Source organism: Harpia harpyja, chromosome 1, assembly GCF_026419915.1.
Source record: "Harpia harpyja isolate bHarHar1 chromosome 1, bHarHar1 primary haplotype, whole genome shotgun sequence".
NCBI classification, from domain to species: domain Eukaryota; kingdom Metazoa; phylum Chordata; class Aves; order Accipitriformes; family Accipitridae; genus Harpia; species Harpia harpyja.
The window spans coordinates 62,489,885-62,508,292 of record NC_068940.1 but is presented as its reverse complement, the minus strand read 5'-3'; the positions used below and the strand labels follow the sequence as shown (position 1 = coordinate 62,508,292).

General features: G+C 41.0%; 1 long non-coding RNA gene across 1 annotated transcript in view; it reads right to left on the bottom strand.

The window, feature by feature from the left end:
- Positions 1-18,408, bottom strand: part of LOC128146145 (uncharacterized) — a 68,195-nt gene that overhangs the window by 35,153 nt on the left and 14,634 nt on the right. The window contains exon 3 of the long non-coding RNA XR_008236688.1: positions 1,464-1,576. This is a non-coding gene — a long non-coding RNA (uncharacterized LOC128146145). The remainder of the gene's footprint in view (positions 1-1,463; positions 1,577-18,408) is intronic.

Here is an 18,408-nt window from a genome sequence, read left to right as displayed (position 1 = left end):
CTTAACTACACCTTTCACCATCAGCCTCTCGCTCCGTCCTTGGTGGCCACGGCAAGCGCAGCTGGGAGACAAATGAGCAGCCCGGCCGCCAGACCTGACCCCCAGCAGCTGACTTGAAACAATCCAGCAAACGTTCACAATAAAGCGACCGCTCACCACCGAACAGCTCAGCATCTCCCCAGGAACCAGAATAAGAGAGACCTACGTGATTTGGTCTCTGCTTGAGGCGGAAGCTCTGCAGAGGGGTTAGGGATGGTTATTCCCAAAATCCAACCTTGATGGCTGGCAAAAAGGATTTTTTTTTCCTTTTTCTTTTCTGACTTGCATCTGACTTGTATAGTGAATTTAGAAAGCAAATCCCTCTTCAGACCACAGTGCTGAGGGAGTCTCCTCTGGTCTCAGCCTGTACCAAGATAGTTCTCTGCTGTATCTCATACCTGGAACAGCATTGCTGAACAGGACTTGAGTAACATGAAATACTAGAAAAAGTAATAGAAAACTCCATTTGGTTTGATAAAATCAGGTCAAATCAACATACACCTGTACCTGATACAAACACACCGTTTTTACGCTTTTGGCGAATATTTTGTTAGTGATTGAGAGCCTCATTTTTATAGGGAAGAAGACAAGAGGCTCCCGCACCTGCAGTAGGCAGTGGTCTGAAGGACACGGGGCATTGCTGCAGAGCTCCCTGCCTTCTTTCTCCACTCGCCAACCCCGTCACGTAAAAGAGGGGGGAAAAGGTGTGAAAAAAAGCTTGTACTCCTACTTCACATTGCTAGCAAAGGAGAAACATCAACACGTGCTTTTTACATGCCGTTGTCAGAGGATCCAGGGATTTTGCTCAGTTATTGAAATGAGTCAGCTCGAAATGCTTTCCTTCCTCTTAACACAACTTTCAGCTGCCATCAGCACCCTTGTGAGCGGCACTGGTAGGTGTCAGATGTGGAAACAACCATGCCAGAGAGACAGCGAGAGAGCAACCATTTTCTGAGCATGTTCTTTCATTCCACAATAAAGTTACGCTGTTCACAGAATTGCTCTTTAGCCATCACTTTACTCAGCACGACAGGCCAATACAATTTCTGTTCTTTTTCTTTCTCTGTACAGTTCATTTTTGATCCTCCTGGAGGTTAGGAAACAAATTATAAATTGACTGGTTTGAATCCTCAACACACAGAGGGGCAATACTGTTTAACTGCAGGTATGCTGCTGGGATACGGTTCTCTATTTTAATAACGTTCATTTTAACCATAAAATTAATTACCTGGTGGCACTAGTAAACACAAATAACCAATAGAGATAACTGCATTTTCATTTAAGTGTATGATAACATGCAAAAATGACATGCAGTAAAAAGGTTTGAGCATGTTTAGTTCTGTTTGTGGGCAGTGTCCAAATCCTTGGGGTTTAACTTTGAAAGGTTAAAAAGTTTAATTGGATTAATTTGGTGGTCTACTTACATTATCCAGTAGGGATATTTTGAGCCATTACAGAATGTCTCTTGCGTTGCCCAAGATACGAGCCAATGAAATAGAGATGAGGATTTGTTATTAGCTGGAACCAGTTATTTCTGCTGGGAGAAAAAAATCAAATTGTGATAAGAATTAGAACGAAATAACAGGGATAAGAATTTGAAAAATTTTTACCTTAGAGTAAGTTAATATTTTCATTGGAAAAGTTTAAACACAGCCTTTATTTTACAGTCTTTTATATGGGAAACTAATCTAAAAAGAAAACGGCAATTTTCAATGTCCAGGTTGTTTGTCCTTCCTTGCTGAACAGAAAACACCAATAAATTAATTCTCCTTATCCTGCATACCACACATTTAATCTTTCAAGTCTGAGTATCAGCTACCAGAGATACTTTACGCTAGCAAGAACTATTCATCGATGGAAAGGGAAAACTGCCAAAAAATATTAGTAAAGAAGTCTTGAAACAGCAGGGGTTGAACTCATCTGCCTGTGTGTCCATAAGAACGCCAAGTACCCTTTCCTCAGAGTTTACGTGGAGTGTCGCATCTCACGGACCCTGCTGGAGGCGAGCTCCTGCAGAAGTGCTGCCTTGCTGATACAGCTCCCCATCTCCTCCCAGGCTCTCCCATAACCTTATGGCTGCTATGTTAATTGCCCTAGGGAAGTGATCAGCCAGAGGCTGGTATTAAAACTGCATTGACTCTTCTACCCCAAAGAACGTCCCTTACTGGCTTCTACTTATTTCCTGGTTTTGTTCCACGTAGTGAGAACATCATCTTTTCTTAAAGAGTAATGTCTAGGTGCTGGTTAAGTGACACTTGGAGCTGTAAAGACTGCCAACTTCTCAGGTTCACAACCCTCCTGCACCGTGATTCGTGCATGCAAAGGCAGCAAATGATGTTCCGTTTCAAACGTAGCATGGATCCAGCCCTTGAACACAAAGACAATTTGAGTTACTTCCCACGAGACCCCCCCAGACTCAGCACACGTAGTGTTTCCTCAGCTCAATCACCCACAAGTTTCTAACAAGATTTTAGCTTTTTATTTCCCTTCAGTCTGTGAGAAGTTAGTCTGATCTTCGCTCTCATGTTCATTTTGCAGTGATTCTGCTCTGTTTTCCAGGCTATTGAGTTTTGTTCCCTTCTTGCTCACCCCTTTTTATCTTCTCTGTGCTCTTGGGAATGGCTCCACTGAAGAGACTCCTCCACCAAGGACTGGGACAAACCCCGCACTGCCTCATCCCGTGCTGAACTGGGGGACAGATAACAGAGTTTATGGGTGGTCACAGGGTTGGGTCAAGCCCTCACTGCTGCAACTATAGAAATTTTAATACTAATATATGCCTTCTGACTGCACGCTAAGATAACAGAAGATGAGAACTGGGTGCAAAGGGGCACTTCATCTCCAGCTGCATTTCAGCTTTGGAGAGCGATGGCAGAGTGGGATGCCATTTGCAATATCCCTGTTGGATTTAAGATAGAGACTTTATTATAATTTTAAACGTCTTTTAATTAACAAATTCTTTTGCAAGCCACAGTCAGTGGTGGTTTCCATGGATGCTGCTATTGGATATTGCAGAGCACAAAACGGGGCTGCAGCAGCACGGGGAGGGGGAGGCCACACGCTGTGCTGGTGAGGAGAGGGACCACCGCTGCCCACCAGGACCCTGGCCGAAGGGACAGAGTTAAGGCTGGTTTCACAGCCCTCTCCCCTCGGCAGGGATCACCTCCCACAAAGGCATCAGGAGAGCGGCGCTGGATGGAAACGTGCCTCCTCCATCCGCCTGATGTCAGTCCCACCGGGTCCTCCTGTGGCCCCGCTGGCACAAGATCAGGTCTGCACCTCCCGGGGGGAGGACAGCCACATTCAGCCCTGCTCTACACCCAAAAAACATCCCTGTACCTCTTCCATACCAGAACAGGTATGGGCTTTAATTTGTTCATCTCCAACATTCGATGAAACAATCTACAGTAGGTCGACTTTCTGATGGGAACTAAAGGCAATTCTTTAATTAGATTTAAGAACTGCAACACTTGAAGTTAAATCATGCTTAGAAAGACGAAAATTGAAAAATGATAACTAATGGGATTTACAGATGATTTCCTTTAAAAGTAGCAAATTATTATTACACACATGTACCCCAAGGACCTTTCCATAGCTGTTAAAAATATTCCTCTTAACAGCAGACAATGAGAATATGTCCACTTATATATGGAAAGATGAACAACAAAGCTTCTGCTAAGACATTTTTTAATAAAAGTAAAGATTTCCAATTATACACTAGAGCCTGCAGTCCCTTTCACTCCTCCTCCATTTCAGATTCTGTATTTCTTTTGCGACTGAAAATGATGTCACGGCTAGGTAATGTGGGGGCCGCACGCCTGGGCTCTCACCTAAGCAGCATTGATGAAGCCAGCTGTGAAAGGGGACATTGAATCCTAGCTCAGCGGCATGTAAGTAAAGTGAAAAGACATTCTCAATTATCTGTCCTATTGCAAAGTAGTATTTCAACCCAAATTTAATACTGATGAAAAAACTTAGGAGCTTAACGCATATTACAAAAAAGCCAGGTAGCATATTTTTAGCTAACCTTCACATTGTTTTGGATTTCTTCAACAATGCTAACAATTCACAGAAATTATTGCTTGTGGCTTAGCATTACACCAAGAGGGGTAATGATAATTTCAGGGTTTTCCCCCTGTAAATCCAAGCACTCTCTTTCACATCACGTTCATCTCTTCTGACACAGCCCTAAGGTCAACTGAAAAATCCCTACTGACTTCTAGAGGAGCAGACACAGACTCCAAATCTGCTTCATGAAAAAGATCCGTTTCCTTAATTAGTGTATAAAAATTGAACCTGTGAAGATTCTCTGGCTGTAATGCAAACACTGCCCAGTGCAAAAGGCTTTTTGTGCTTGTGTGTCTTTGCTTGCTCAAGTAATTTAACCACTGTAAGATCCCGTTCATTTCCCACCTCTGGTTTGTGAAGTCCACTGCCACTGTAAGGGCTAAACTACACAGTCAAGCAAAGGTATCCAGTGCCAGCATCTATACCAGTGCCAGAACTTAAAAACACACCTCTCTGCATATGCTTGGCTTAACTTCAAGGCTTGTCCTTTCGCAAGTGTCACATAGAAACTGCTGTAGATGTGATGAAATCAGGCAGGAATCATTCACTAAAGTACTTTATCATGTCAATAATTTGAGTGACATTTTTGTACACCTGAACAAATTACTGTGTCTCTTACAGGGGTCCCAAAAGTGTTCTGAAGGCAAGTATTTTTAAGTTTTCTTCCAAATGTTCATCGACAACATTTACCAAGAATTTTGTGGTCTTACTTGCTCACTAAAGGAATTAGCAACAAATCCAAAAGGAGACAGAATTCTGTTCTGAATCCACAGAGCAAAATGAAAATGAGGAGCATGTCTGATGACATAAACATAGCATAGTATGATATAATAAATATACTGGGACAAGACAGAAGACAGACAAATAGCTATTGCTTTTTCACACAGACTGCTTTAAGTAGTGTCCTACAGACCTGGTAAAGACAAAAAACAAAAGTGTGATGACAACTTAGCATCTTTAACCTGGCAAGGTACAATTCTTGCACTTTGCTAGAAACCAAAAGTCACCAGTGCACAGCAGCTGTTTGGTGGCTCATCGCATGCAGCAGGATGTTTACTGCACTTGCAGGGGATGGGTGCCCCTGCCCCTAAAACTGCTGGCAACCTTGGCAGACAAGCCAAAGACTGCTTGTTTTGAGATTAAATCCTTGTCCCTTCAGTCTCTTAGAGCATGACAGACTAGAAGAAGCTGGCATAGCTTCCCTGTCCCCTTGGCAGAGGAAGATACCCACATCCTGCCGCTGCTCTCTGGCAGGCACCTTTTTCCAGTGCTGCATTTATTTCCAAGAAGAAGCTAAAAGTTTGATGTTGCAGCACGAGAACAAACACAGCCAGGGTTTGCCAGGCAGGAAAGGTTAGGTATTTCACCAGCTCGATGTTCCTGGGTCAACTGGTAGAGGAAAAACTGCTTGCTCAGGAGCCACAAAACCCTGTCATAGCTTTCCTTTTACACATGTGAATATGCAGAATCATTAAAAAAAAGACCTTGCTTGACTAGGTAAGGCAGTATTTGAAGGCTCTAGAGAAGACATTATTTGGAAGTTAGAATACATGTAATAATTAGAGATAGCATTGTGATGCACAATGTGATTTACAAACTGATTTCACGCCAATGCCACTTCAGCCCCAGGAAGAATGCCTTTGTGGCTATCTGGCTATGAGAAAAGCTTATCCATTTACTCTCCTGAAAACCCAATAATCTGCTGTGTAGCAGGGACTCTCTTGGGGTGGATCCTCTTCATTCACAGACTCTGATAGGGATGTTCTATCAGGATTTTTAGGTTTATCCAAAATTATGAATGTTTTCAAATCATGAATAGTGTTAAAAAGCTTCCTTGCTTTTTCTGGCAGCCTGCAGTGCAGAAATGTTAACTCAGGAGTTTATTCTACAATGGATTATAAATGACATTTAGTGACATGATGGATACATCCTGGCTTTGCAGTATAAAGATGATTTCAGAGTACAAGCCTTATTCCTTGTTTCACTAATATGCTGCACACAGATCAGTGTTGTCAGCAGTCTGTCTTCACTATTTTGATTGATAATGTTAACGTGGTTTTCTAAATTGAGTTATTGTTCACATTTCTGAGAATATTTATGCTAATAGTGGGGTTTTTTAGTTTAAACATTTATGGAAGCATTAGTTTGTGACCAACAGGCTTAGTTTCATAGGCTATGTTGTTTCAAAATGAAGGCAAGATTATGTGGATCAAAAATTACAACTTGCTTTCTTTTGTTTTTAGCTGAGAAAATATCTTCTGGAGATTATTTTAAATCCTACCCTATTTATTCTCCAATTCATATGTCTGTAGTGAGATTTTTCTAAGAACATACAAATAAGAAGTCATTGAACTCTCCTGTTGACTTGAGGTCAGAGAAGGTATGGATTTCCCAACCAAGAACTGGTCTAATTTGGGGGATTTTTCACAGTATGCTTCAAATGAAGCACTTCCAGACTAATGACATCTAATGACCCATCAGCATGCCTTGTAGCTAAAGTGTTTTCATTCAACACCTAAGATGTGGGATATGCAGACAGATGAAGTGCTAACTTTCAGCCTCCATGAACAAATAGGGTTAAAGGCACAAGTCAAGACAGGCTTCACAGGAGTTCGATATGGACACTAACATAGGAAAACACTGTAAATGTGTTTGAGATAGGTCTCTCACATTAACTGTCGAAGAAGCCCTCATCAGACCATGCCGGTGGTATGTAAGCTCCCTGTTAAGCAAAGATCCGATTTCTTTCCAGTTCAAGACCTGACTCGTAACATCGGACTGCAGTCTTCATATGGCCATGGTGAGGGCAATATTACTTTTTATGCTCACTAATTGCAGAAATTGCTCTCCAGCTTCAGGCATCTGAAGGGCATGATTCACAGTGTCAGCAGGAAATGACAGGGCTGTGCAGCAGGAGGAAGTGTGATGCGAAGTCTTGGAGTAAAAGGACCGAGGGCCACGGGGATGACTCGACCGTGAGGTTCTGGCACATCAAAGACAAGCCATACTTTTATACATACGGACAGGAAAAGGAAGTTCCACCCCTCACCAACCAACACCTAAAATTGTCAATTATCTCAGCTGTCTCACTGAGAAAGAAAGAGAAAAATGTATTTTGGAGCTGATTTTAATTAATAGTTTTGCAAACCTACACTTTTTTGTTTCTATAGTCCTTAAGAACAGAACAACTTTTCTGGAAGGCTGCAGACCCAAGATGAACCATGTGGGAAAAACCTGACACTTTTCCTCAAACAACAACAAAAAAGGAATGTAGAAATTGTATGAAACACAGTCCTACTTTCTTCTCCCACTGTGCAGCAACCAACCACTAAATCACTAAAGAAAACAATCTGCAATTTTCCTCTAGATGAAGAGCATAGAGGCTTTTGATACATATGCACCTAACCGTGGCTTTCTGAGAGCACAATTAATATCTCTAACACAGCTAACAAAAGAAAACCTTTTTAAAAATAAAGCTGAAAAAAGGGATCTAAAGCTGAGCAAGCAGAGAGAGGAACAAAACGCAAAAGCAGCTCCACCGCTTAAGGCAACCTACATGCACACAATCTATAGATGAGTCTCTTGCTACAAAATGCATTTATATGGATAATTATCTTCACATGATACCTATGCATTCCAGAAGCATTCAAGTGACCACATTATGCACGGCTCAGCAAACCACTTACATACACACGTGGGTGGCTTTAAAGAATCCTGAAATTATGTCAACAAGATGGGGAAATGGGGGCTTTCCATCTAGGGAGAGAAAGAATAGCAGAGAGCGTGTACAGAGGGCTGGGCCCATCCCATCCATTGTGTTGGACATAAAAAGCAAGATTTGCAGATGAAGTTAAAAATATAATTTTGACTCAATAGAGGACAGATGTAGAAAACATCAACCCTGCCCATATGCGAAAGATTTCATAACCACCTTCACTGTGTGGCTCAGTTGGTATGGGGAGAAGCTGGGAGAAGGCAGCAAGAAGAAAACAATAAAAGACTTTTGCGTAGGTGTGGGAAGGGGAAGACGACTGTATGAGTAAATTGCTTTGAAAAATTGGCTGGTGATGGGTTGGAACTGAAACAGGAATTACTGTGTGTGAGCTCTGCAGCACAGCAAAACTCAGGAACCACAGCAGATCCCTGAAGAAAAAAGACAGATAGACTCCACTAGAAGTTGCCCAGTTGTGCAGCTCCCTGATGTTTAACATGAGCAGTGCAGCGTGCCCATCTAGCCCACGAGCCGGCTGGACCACCTTGCCGCTGCCACCCCTTGTTGCTGACTCGCAGCCTGGAGAACAGGACTACCAACAGCAACCCTGAGGTCCTCTCTGAAGGGGTGTCAGGTACACCCAGACAGCCCCACTAAAGTATTCAGGCACTGTGCCATGATCAGACAGAGGGCACTTTGCCCCTTTAGCAAACTAGGAAATCCTGGAATTAAGTTCAAAAAGCACTCCCAACTCCTACGTTGTTACCAACCTCTGCCTCTCCAGTATTTTTAAACTCTATTTAATGGAAACCCTTTAGATGGGCTCCTCAAGCCTGCGCCTGCACGGCACACGTCCGGGGATGGGGACTGGCTCCGCGCTGTCACAGGGAACTGGTTCCTGCTTCCTGCTGATAAGGAAACACACTATACATTAATCTCCTTTTACAATATCATATAAAACCCTAATTACAACCTCATGCCCCCACAACAAACACATCACACATTTAATTCATGCACAAATGTCAACCTTCAACAATTTTTTAATGTGGCTGAGTTTGTAATTAAGGTTTTGCTTTATTCGGCAAGTGAAGTATTAGGGCATGACCACAGAACCCAGCTCTACTGCTATTTCCTACAGGATTTTCTCAGATATAAGCAAATCCAGGACAACTGACCAGATATGTTAAGAAGATCATCTGCATGGTCAGAGGTTTAACAGGCCTACAGCTCGAACAGAAAACCCTTTGTGAGCCCTGATCAATGGAAATAACCAGAAAAGCACTTCATTTGAATACCAAGCAGATGTTCCAGTCCAGGTGACCATTAATCCACATGCTTCTCCCTATCTTTCTTCATGTCATTTTAAAGATAGACAGACCTATCTTTCTTCTTTTTAGAGATATTTAAAAACAAACAAACAGAAAAAACCCAATTAAGCAGGAACCTTGGTGGTGGTGCCTAAAACAGATTTTTAAATTGGATAACAGAGACATACAGTACAGGGTTGACACCTGTCAGTCACTCAGCCAACAGCAGCCTTTCATTATCCAAACACAGGTCAGTCCTGAAAATAGGAACTCAAAAAACTTTTTCAAAATTCACAAGAGCCTTCTTCTGGGTTGGTGGTCACTTCTAGGTGCTCTTAGCTCTCAGACAGTCCCACACGAACTTTTCTGTTATCTAATGATCACGGCATCCTAATGATCTAGGAAAACACAGAAACAGAGCTGCATACAAAATCCTTTAAGATTTAACCTCAAGTGATGAACATACCATGTCTACCTAACAACACACAACTAAACTAAAGGCTGCTGATCCACTACGTTAAACCATGCTAGAAACTTCCTATTTTTGGTTCTTCTTGCATTGCACTACGTTCCCTTGACTTCAGGATAGCAAACAAATAAATTTCCAGGCATTAGCAGATAACAACAATCGTTTCAGCTGTAATAATGTTCCAAGCTTTACAGCAATCAGCTTTTATTAAGCTGAAATGAAAGCTGGGTTCACCAAAACACAGGTAGTCCAGGCTGCTATACACATGTACAACATAGCCTCACAATTTTGTGGTGGAAACTGGAGAGAAGAGTCTTACATTAGAATATGAAATAAATTAACTGGTTAGGCAAAAAAACCCATTTCAAATAAAGTAGAACACACAGAATACGTGATTTGTTCCTTTTCACCTCAACATAACCATTAAGCAATTTTTAAATTACAAAGTTATCATAGCAAATGGTCTTCCAGAAGATCATGCAACAACAATGAATAGACTCCACATCACACACAGGTAGACTAAACGTGGCTATTACTCTTGGATAATTAGCCACAGAGCTGCAACATATTAGATGAACGAAGACAGTGTCATTGGATAGGCGTGCAACAAGACATACTGCCCTGGTTAATCACATGTGATTTCACCCTGTCATATCCAAAGCACTATGGATAAGGAGACTTTGGAATGTTTATATAGAAAATACTAAATTATGAATAAAACACTTTGTCATCAGCAATGGCAGTGAAGCAGGCAACATTCGGTGTCGGAATTTAAGACCGCAAAAGCCATAAAGTACAAGACACCCCCCCCCCATTTTCAAAACAAAGTAATTGGATTAAGCCAAATCTGTAGTAAATATCTCTTTTATAGATTTCATCTCATGTAATCATGAGAATGACAGACAAGAATCTCTGATTTTTAGAAGTGACAGACTTATCACAGGCTTAATTTCAATGAGCCTACTGGAAAAGAAACACAGCAGGAATATATAGGAAAAATAATTAGTGTGTAAATGTTCTTTTTCTGTAAAATATATCAAGCAAGAAAATGTATTTAGGATCTGGATATGAAGCTAATTTATTGCACATACGGTTGGGTACACTGGTAGAAGCTGGATACGTGTTGCATTGCAGTACGGGTTCTGTACAGACAGCTGCACTCCTTCAAGTTACATAGAAGATATTGGATAAAACTCCAATCAATGATTGAAAGATGGGAAGCAAAAGGGAAGCACAGGCCAATTTAATTAGGTTCCTACCCAGGCTTATGACATATATTACAGCAGAATTTATCGGCCAAACTGACCAAGGCTCCATTGTCCAGGGAACAGACTGAGAAAGTACAAGCCTGTATCTCGAGGGCCTTCAAAGCTAAGACTTAGCAGGTAAAGAGAACAGAGTAATAAACCAGCAGATATGGTTATTTCTAGTCAATCAGAAGAGACAATGACAGTACTCCATCTGCTTAGCTACAATCCATGTTGCACTTCCTACACGACAAACAAACCAGAAATTCTGCATTGAACCTTTTGGGAAGTGGTACCCCAATCATGGCAACCTACCAAGATAAGAAGTTATTTAAACAATCTCTTTCATGATTAGAATTATTCTGCATCTATCTTCTTCTGCATGATTATAAATGTAGGTGAAACAATCATTAAAAGAGAACAAGTTTCACCAAAACTATGTGATTTTCCCTCAATAAAAAGATTGCCTACAGTCATTGGCTCTTGACTAGGGGACACTTTGAGATTGCCTTCATAGACTGTTGGGAATGAAGCCTGCCAGGACATAAGCTCAAAGAATAGTATTGGCCTATACTATTGAGGCTAACACAACCTTCAAGATCTAAAGTGGGGCTTAGCAAATACTTGCACAGCACTTTGCAGAGAAGATCACTATCTACATCTGGTATCAGCCTGGGAGTCAGAGAATTACGTGGGACCAGGAATACAGGCGGTGGCAAGAACTGCCCCTCTCTAGATGCCAAGTGCTCGAAGCTGTTATCCTTTGAAAGCTACACCAGAATCGAAAACATGTAGTCCACTGCTGAGGAGAAAAATGAAAGGATGCTGCACTGTTGATGCTCTTTTATCATATGCTCAGACCACTGAACCCATTGCTTCATAGGCTTTACCATTAACATTGGCAGTCTTTGTCTCCTTCCTTGCCTTAGCAAACATTAATGATATCTAACCAAGAACTGCTTCTCAAAAAATCTTTTAATTCTGAATAGGTTAACAGAAATCCACGGGTTTCTGTTGACAGAAATGCCATCGCTGCATATTGTCAGCACAGGAACCCTACCGAGCAACAGCAAGTCTGACCATCCACACCCCTGCAACCAGAGAGAAGGGACATGTCACGCTTGCCAGAAATATGTTGGTCTATGAGCATTATGCCACAGCAACAATTGAAAAAGCCACAATCAACATTCTCCCTAAAATAAGGCAATACAGAAATGTCACTGCCATTGTCACAGCTGATATCACTGAAGTGTCACTTGGAGTTAATATTAGCCTAATCAAGCCAATTATAGAGTACTCCTAGTATTTATTAAGCTCTTCGGGATTTGACTTTGGATTGGAAAATCTGCATATTCCTAGATGTTTTATGAATTTAAAATGGTTCAAAGTTCAAGTCCGACAGAGCAAGAAGCCTACAAGACATCCTTCTGCTGTTCAAGCAGAAATTGATGCGTTGCCTTGCCAGCCGCAGTGGGCTTTTGGCACAGCTTTGGGCAGTGACTCAACATGAATGCAAGACCTGAACCCTCTCTCACCCAGCACTGAGCACTTCCAGCCCGTCACCTGGGGCCCACGATCTCACGAAGGATCCGGCTCTGCTGCTTTGTTTTGGAGGTAACACAGGGTCACGGACAAAGCAATGCAGATGCACGGAGATGCTCAGGCCTGGAAACGCCTCCTTCACTCGAGTGGTACCCGAGCTCCTGGTTTGGCCATGCAACCAGGACCACCGTGCTGCAGTCCCTGTTCATCTATCACTGGAGAAGTTTGCTTGAAAACCCGCACGCTGCCGCTCTGGAGTCAGAAGAGGTACTTCAACACTCCCACTCATCTGCTGCAGAAGCAAAACTGGGCAGAAATTTTTCTGTGACATCTATTTTCTCCTTTCTTTAGTACGGAGGCTAATGAAGAGTTTCATGTACACATAATTGTCGTGCAGAGTAGCTTAATCTCCCTATGCGGTGTTCATGGTCTAAACACACAAAGAAGATACACTGAGTCTCACAGAAATTAAGTGCTGGCGCATAAAACAAGCAGAAGGGAGGGACAGCGATGTTATTTCCTCAAGGAAGAAAGCCATACCTTTGGGATAACAAGTGCCCCTGAGGGAAGGTCAGAGTTACAGTGTCAGGAAAGTGACTTTGCCTTTTAATAAAATGTAATTTAGTAAATGCAGACATGCAAGGCAAGTGGGTACAAAGTCACATTTTCTTAACTCTTTCAAGCCCAGAAGGTGCCACTCCCCCTCCCATTAGAGCACCAAGAGCAGAGGCCTTGAAAGGGATGGAGATGAGGGGCTCTACCCAAAGCATCGTCCCCAGCCCTTTCCCACACAGCCCATTGCTCATCTCTCCTGCAGAGGCAAAGGCTGTGCCCCACAGCCGGCATGGGGGTCCTTGTCCCCCCCTCCTTCAGGTGAGGCTGCTTACAACATGCCAATCACTTTCGATTCTCTTATAAGCAACAAACAGGCATGATCTGCAGAGGGGGAAATTCACCATTTCAGCAAGGAGGAGGAAGAAAAAAGTCACTATGATGGCAGGTTTTATTTTATTTTAAAAGGGATGGGTGTTTGAAATATTTGCAGCAGTCAGGGAGACGAATGAATGGGTTGTCCATGGATAAAGTGGAAAAGGGTATATGATACAGACATTTATCATGCACACATTCATAAGCTACATGTGGTTTATAGCATAATTAATCAGTAGTTGTCTCCTATTCTGTACACAAATGCAGCCTCCTGTCTTTCCAGGCACATCCAATAAATAACTACTTCATATTCTTCTGTGATCCAAATAATCTGCTCCCTGATGGAAGATTCTGGGAGAAGTAATTCAAGTTCCTGCACATGGAAACTCAAAAAGGGTACTAGAAGCTCTGTCCCTGCACATCCATGGTACCTGTGTTGAATCCCTGGAGACTCTGAAGTACATTCACAGCCACTCTGCCACATGTACAAAGCCACGCAGAAATAAATGTACAATTGTGTATATGACTTGAACAAAAGAGAAAGACGGAGAAAATTATATCACTGCTGCTCTTCAGCTGTCACCACCAATGCTACATCTTTTTGTACCTGGTCCTGACTCTTAAGAGTATGAAGCTAGAGTCACAATCCAGAGAAGAACAAGCCCTCCTTTTGAGGTCAGTCAATCAGAAATCAGGAGACACAGAAACATACATTTATAAATAGTAAATACAATGAATAAATTTGAGGATTTTTCCCCTGCAAGTAATCTCACTTGCGTCATATACAGAAAAGAGTATTCAGCTTCATGTAGGTCCCCTCTTCGTAATTATAACTTGCCACATTTTCATGATTTCTTACTCTATATTTACTATTCTGTTTTGCTACTGTACAGAGTTTCCTCTATTGCAATCAGCGTAGGTGTCTGGAGTGTGAGCTGTTAGATTTCTGCTCCTCCCCTCACATCAACATGCTGGAGGTTATCATAAGCAGCTGCAGTAAGGATCCTGGTTAGAGGTTTGCAAGATCTCACACAAAACCATAAGAGTCACTAGAAAGAATAATTTGTTTCCCCTTTAACAGAAAGTTCAAGGAACACATATAGATGATTTAATGGGAATAAATAAAAAAAAATTGTGCAAATTATTTGTGGGTTTGTAAGCCCTGTGTAAGCAAGACACAATGTAGTGAAGCATCCACTGAAACACAGTTCTTTAAAATTCAATTAGAGTAGAACTCACTGGACTTGAAAAAAAGCAAAGAGTATGCATCATGCAAAAGTGCTATACCTACCTAAAGGAAAAAATATTCCTAACATTTTGGACATATTTCCCTCAACATGTAAATAAAGAGGAAAAAAGATAATTTTCAAAGAAAAAGATCTATATATTTATGTATTTTTATATACTGCTGTGTCAACCCATAATTGATCCTGCTTTGCAGACGATCACTTAAAAAAGGTTAACTTTTCAAAAAATTAAGACTGCTCAGACAAAATTACAATGATATATTTCTAGAAGAGGCCAAATCACAGCTTGTCATATAAAGCAGCCCCATATTGCCTTCTACTTTGTTCCCTTCTCATGGATGCCTCACAAAGCATTTCCATTTTACACAAGGGCGCACCCAAAGTTTAGATAAAAAGGAATTCTGCAATTGTTCTTCTTTATTTAGAAAGCATTAAACACACGCATCAACACAGGATAAAAATTCGGTGTTATTTAAGGAGGAGCAGTGCCTGCAGCTTATGTATTTTTGTGTGTATTTTATCTGCAAAATACCAGCACACAGGCATTCCTCAAAGAACCTATGTGAATTTTATCAATGGATCATCTCTAATCCCTCCAACATTTCATCTCTGCCTTCAGCAACTAATGAGTTAAAGATGATAAATACCATTAACAAAGGAAAGAGGATCTTTCCTTTGTTTCCCAAAGAATGCGGAAGCCTGACTTCTAGCAATGTATTCTTATATTTAACCAAGTTCCTTAAGTGGACAATTTTGCTTCTAGCTTTGTTTATTATTCTACCTTAACAAAAATGGTTTGATCATCCAGAGGACAAGCATAGTATAAAAGTCATTAAAATTACTGTTTCCTATTACTGCTTGTATCTGTGTGTGTATTCTCCCCTCACAGGAGAGTAAGGGGAAAACGTACACTAAAATGTACACGAAGACCGCAAAATCCACAGTCTGTCTTCATTTCACAGAGAAACTCCTACCAGGTCAAAGAAGAATTATATATAGTCTCAATCATAATCAGTTATTAAATATTAAACCACCAAATACTACACATCTGAACTGCATTTTGGATGTAAAATTTGCCACTGATAATCCAAAAGGGGGCCCAAATAAGCAACTGATGCCACAAACAAAAAAAAAACCCAAAAAACCCCAAATGTTTCAGGTTTGGTGGTTTTGTTTTAACAAATAAGCAAACCACAAAACATACAGCTTGGTCCTACAATCTCTCCTTATGCTGTTTAATGTTTAGGTCTTCAATTAATTCTGAAGGGATTATTTTTATAGAGCCAGGAGAAAAGGAATCATTAAGCACTAACAGCAGTCATAGCTTCACATACTGATTTCATAAAAAAAAGGGCTGAAGGATACAAATATTATATAAATGCATAACAGAATTTACCAAACAGACTAAGTTAGCAAAATATCAATAAAAAACATTGACTCAAGTATCTGATTAAAAACACATGGTATTTTATTGTTCTTTTGAACCTGTCAGTTATGAGCCTTATTGACCTCTTCTGTAATGAGGGGGCAAATGTTCTGTATTATTCAGCAACCAAAATTACCAGAAGTAACAGAAAGCAAGTTTTCCCAAGAAAAATGGCTCTATTTTTAAAAGTTATTTGCAAATGTACTCATTTTAAAGTTACATGTATTTAAATACCTAATTTAGATGTTTTGTAAAATCTGCACATATATATTTGAAGTCTAACATATTAGTATTACACTGGAATTCTATCAGAAAGATAAGAGGAACAATCAATATATTAAAAAAGACAACTATCTGCAAGTATAGCCTGGATCTAATAAAAGAGAAGAATAACAAACTTTTACGTAAAAGTGTAGTTTTGCTTTTCAGTCTTTTTTTCCTCCAAGTTTTACATAAACAAAATTTATTATTTAATTTCTGTCTTTTGGATTTGGGCACTATTAGAGAAAGAAAACATTTGAGGAACAAATGTTATAAATATTTATGCTTTTAAAATATGACAGGTAGTCAAGTTATTAACATGTCCATTCACACCCCAATTTAATAGCCGTCTGGTAGCAATCACACAGTACCATTTTAAGTGAAACGCCTGGTATGTCAGTGTGCATTCACAAGGACAGGCAAGCTAATACACAGTGTCTCAGTATATAGAAAGCACGCTGTACAGCAAGTGTTTTTAAGCATGCAATAAGTCAGAGGCAAATTTTATTTTAAGTTTTCAACGAATTTTGGGGAGGAGTAAAGTCCATCCACCCTATTCTGCAGGCTCCCTGCTGAAATCCCATAGACTGGCTTACACAGCACTTCCAAAAAACCCTGCTCACGCCTCTGTTGTTTCGTTCTACCTGATGTATCTTTATCTTTCTGAAAAGGCAGATGCAACCTGATTCTCAGCTGAGGGTATTACTGTAGGATATACAGCAGAAATTATGCTTCCCTATATAATACAGTATTCCTTGCAGTGAGAGACTAACGGTCATTTGCATACATAGTAATGGAGGAATAAAAGAGGTGGAGAAATAACTGTTCTGTCTGTTCCTTTCCGAGGAGTTACATTACCTTTCTGCACATTTCTAACTTTTAACTGTAACACACAGCTGGTGGAAGCAGCTGAAAAGGATCTGGACCTGACACCAGGATTTTTTTCCCCCCTCACATCTGTGACAAGCTAGCAAAAGTGCATACCTCTACATTTAAACACATACAGCAAGACTATATTGCAATACAAGTGCACACAGGGACAGATGTTCAAATCTCATATTTGACTGAAGGCAATCCTAAACCTGTATGATGTGAATACATCTGATATGGTACTGATTATAAAGTCTTTCTGCCACACACTATGACCACTAATATTTTATCACTACTTCTGCAGAGTCATCTGCAATTAAAGAAATTTCATTTTTTATTCTATATTTTAAGTCCTTCTGGCATAGCCCACCCTCTCCCAAGTTAAACGCAGACAGCTATAGAAAGAACATGCAGCGCTATCTATTCAGAGGCAGCACCATGAATATATTAAATTAAAACTGAGAAGCATAATCTTGAAAAAGGGGATACAGCAACTACATTTCCCACCAGGGGCTAGACCTCACCTGAAGCAATAGACTACATGCTCTTGCAAGCTGAAATATTTCTTCCTTCCCATGAAAAAAAACAACCCCAAAGAACAAAAAAACCAAAAACCCAAACAACAAATTTGCAGCTGCGAGGAGGAGGAAATGCTTACCTTAATTTCTTTTGGGGGGGGGGGGGAATCAACAAAAGAGCCCAGCTCCATCACCTTTAACAGAAAACGCATCTGAGAAGACAGCGCCGAGAGTGAGCAAGCCGGCAGGCAGCACCGAGGCAGGGGCGACTCTGCTTGTGCCCCTTTTTCCGGCAGCAGGCATGACAATGCACGAACACCCCCTCCACATCACAGCAGGCAACTGTAGCCAGGAGACAGAGGTGCTTAAATTAGAAAACCGCTGCCAGAGGAAATAAACGGGAACCACAGCGACCCCCTCGACCCCAGCAGCTATCAAATCCGGGAAGATATAGTGCACATCTGTTTTACGAGGCCCCCAGGGAGCTCCAACTCCAGCTACTTACCCTGTCTGCATTATTAATAGATGTTAATGGCACCATTATATCGAAAAGAAGCCTCTTCCTCTTTATAATATGGAAATTCCAAGGGGGTTTTTTTGTTGTTTTTTTTTTAAAAAAAAAGAAAAAAACCCCCCTACACACCGTGAGGCAGCAAACAGCTTCTTGGTCCTGCTAACTGCAGAACTGCACACCCCCCCCCTCCACCCTGCCTTCCTCAGCCATCCTCAATATACTGATTTGGTAGACAAAATCAATTCAAGGCAGTAAACAACT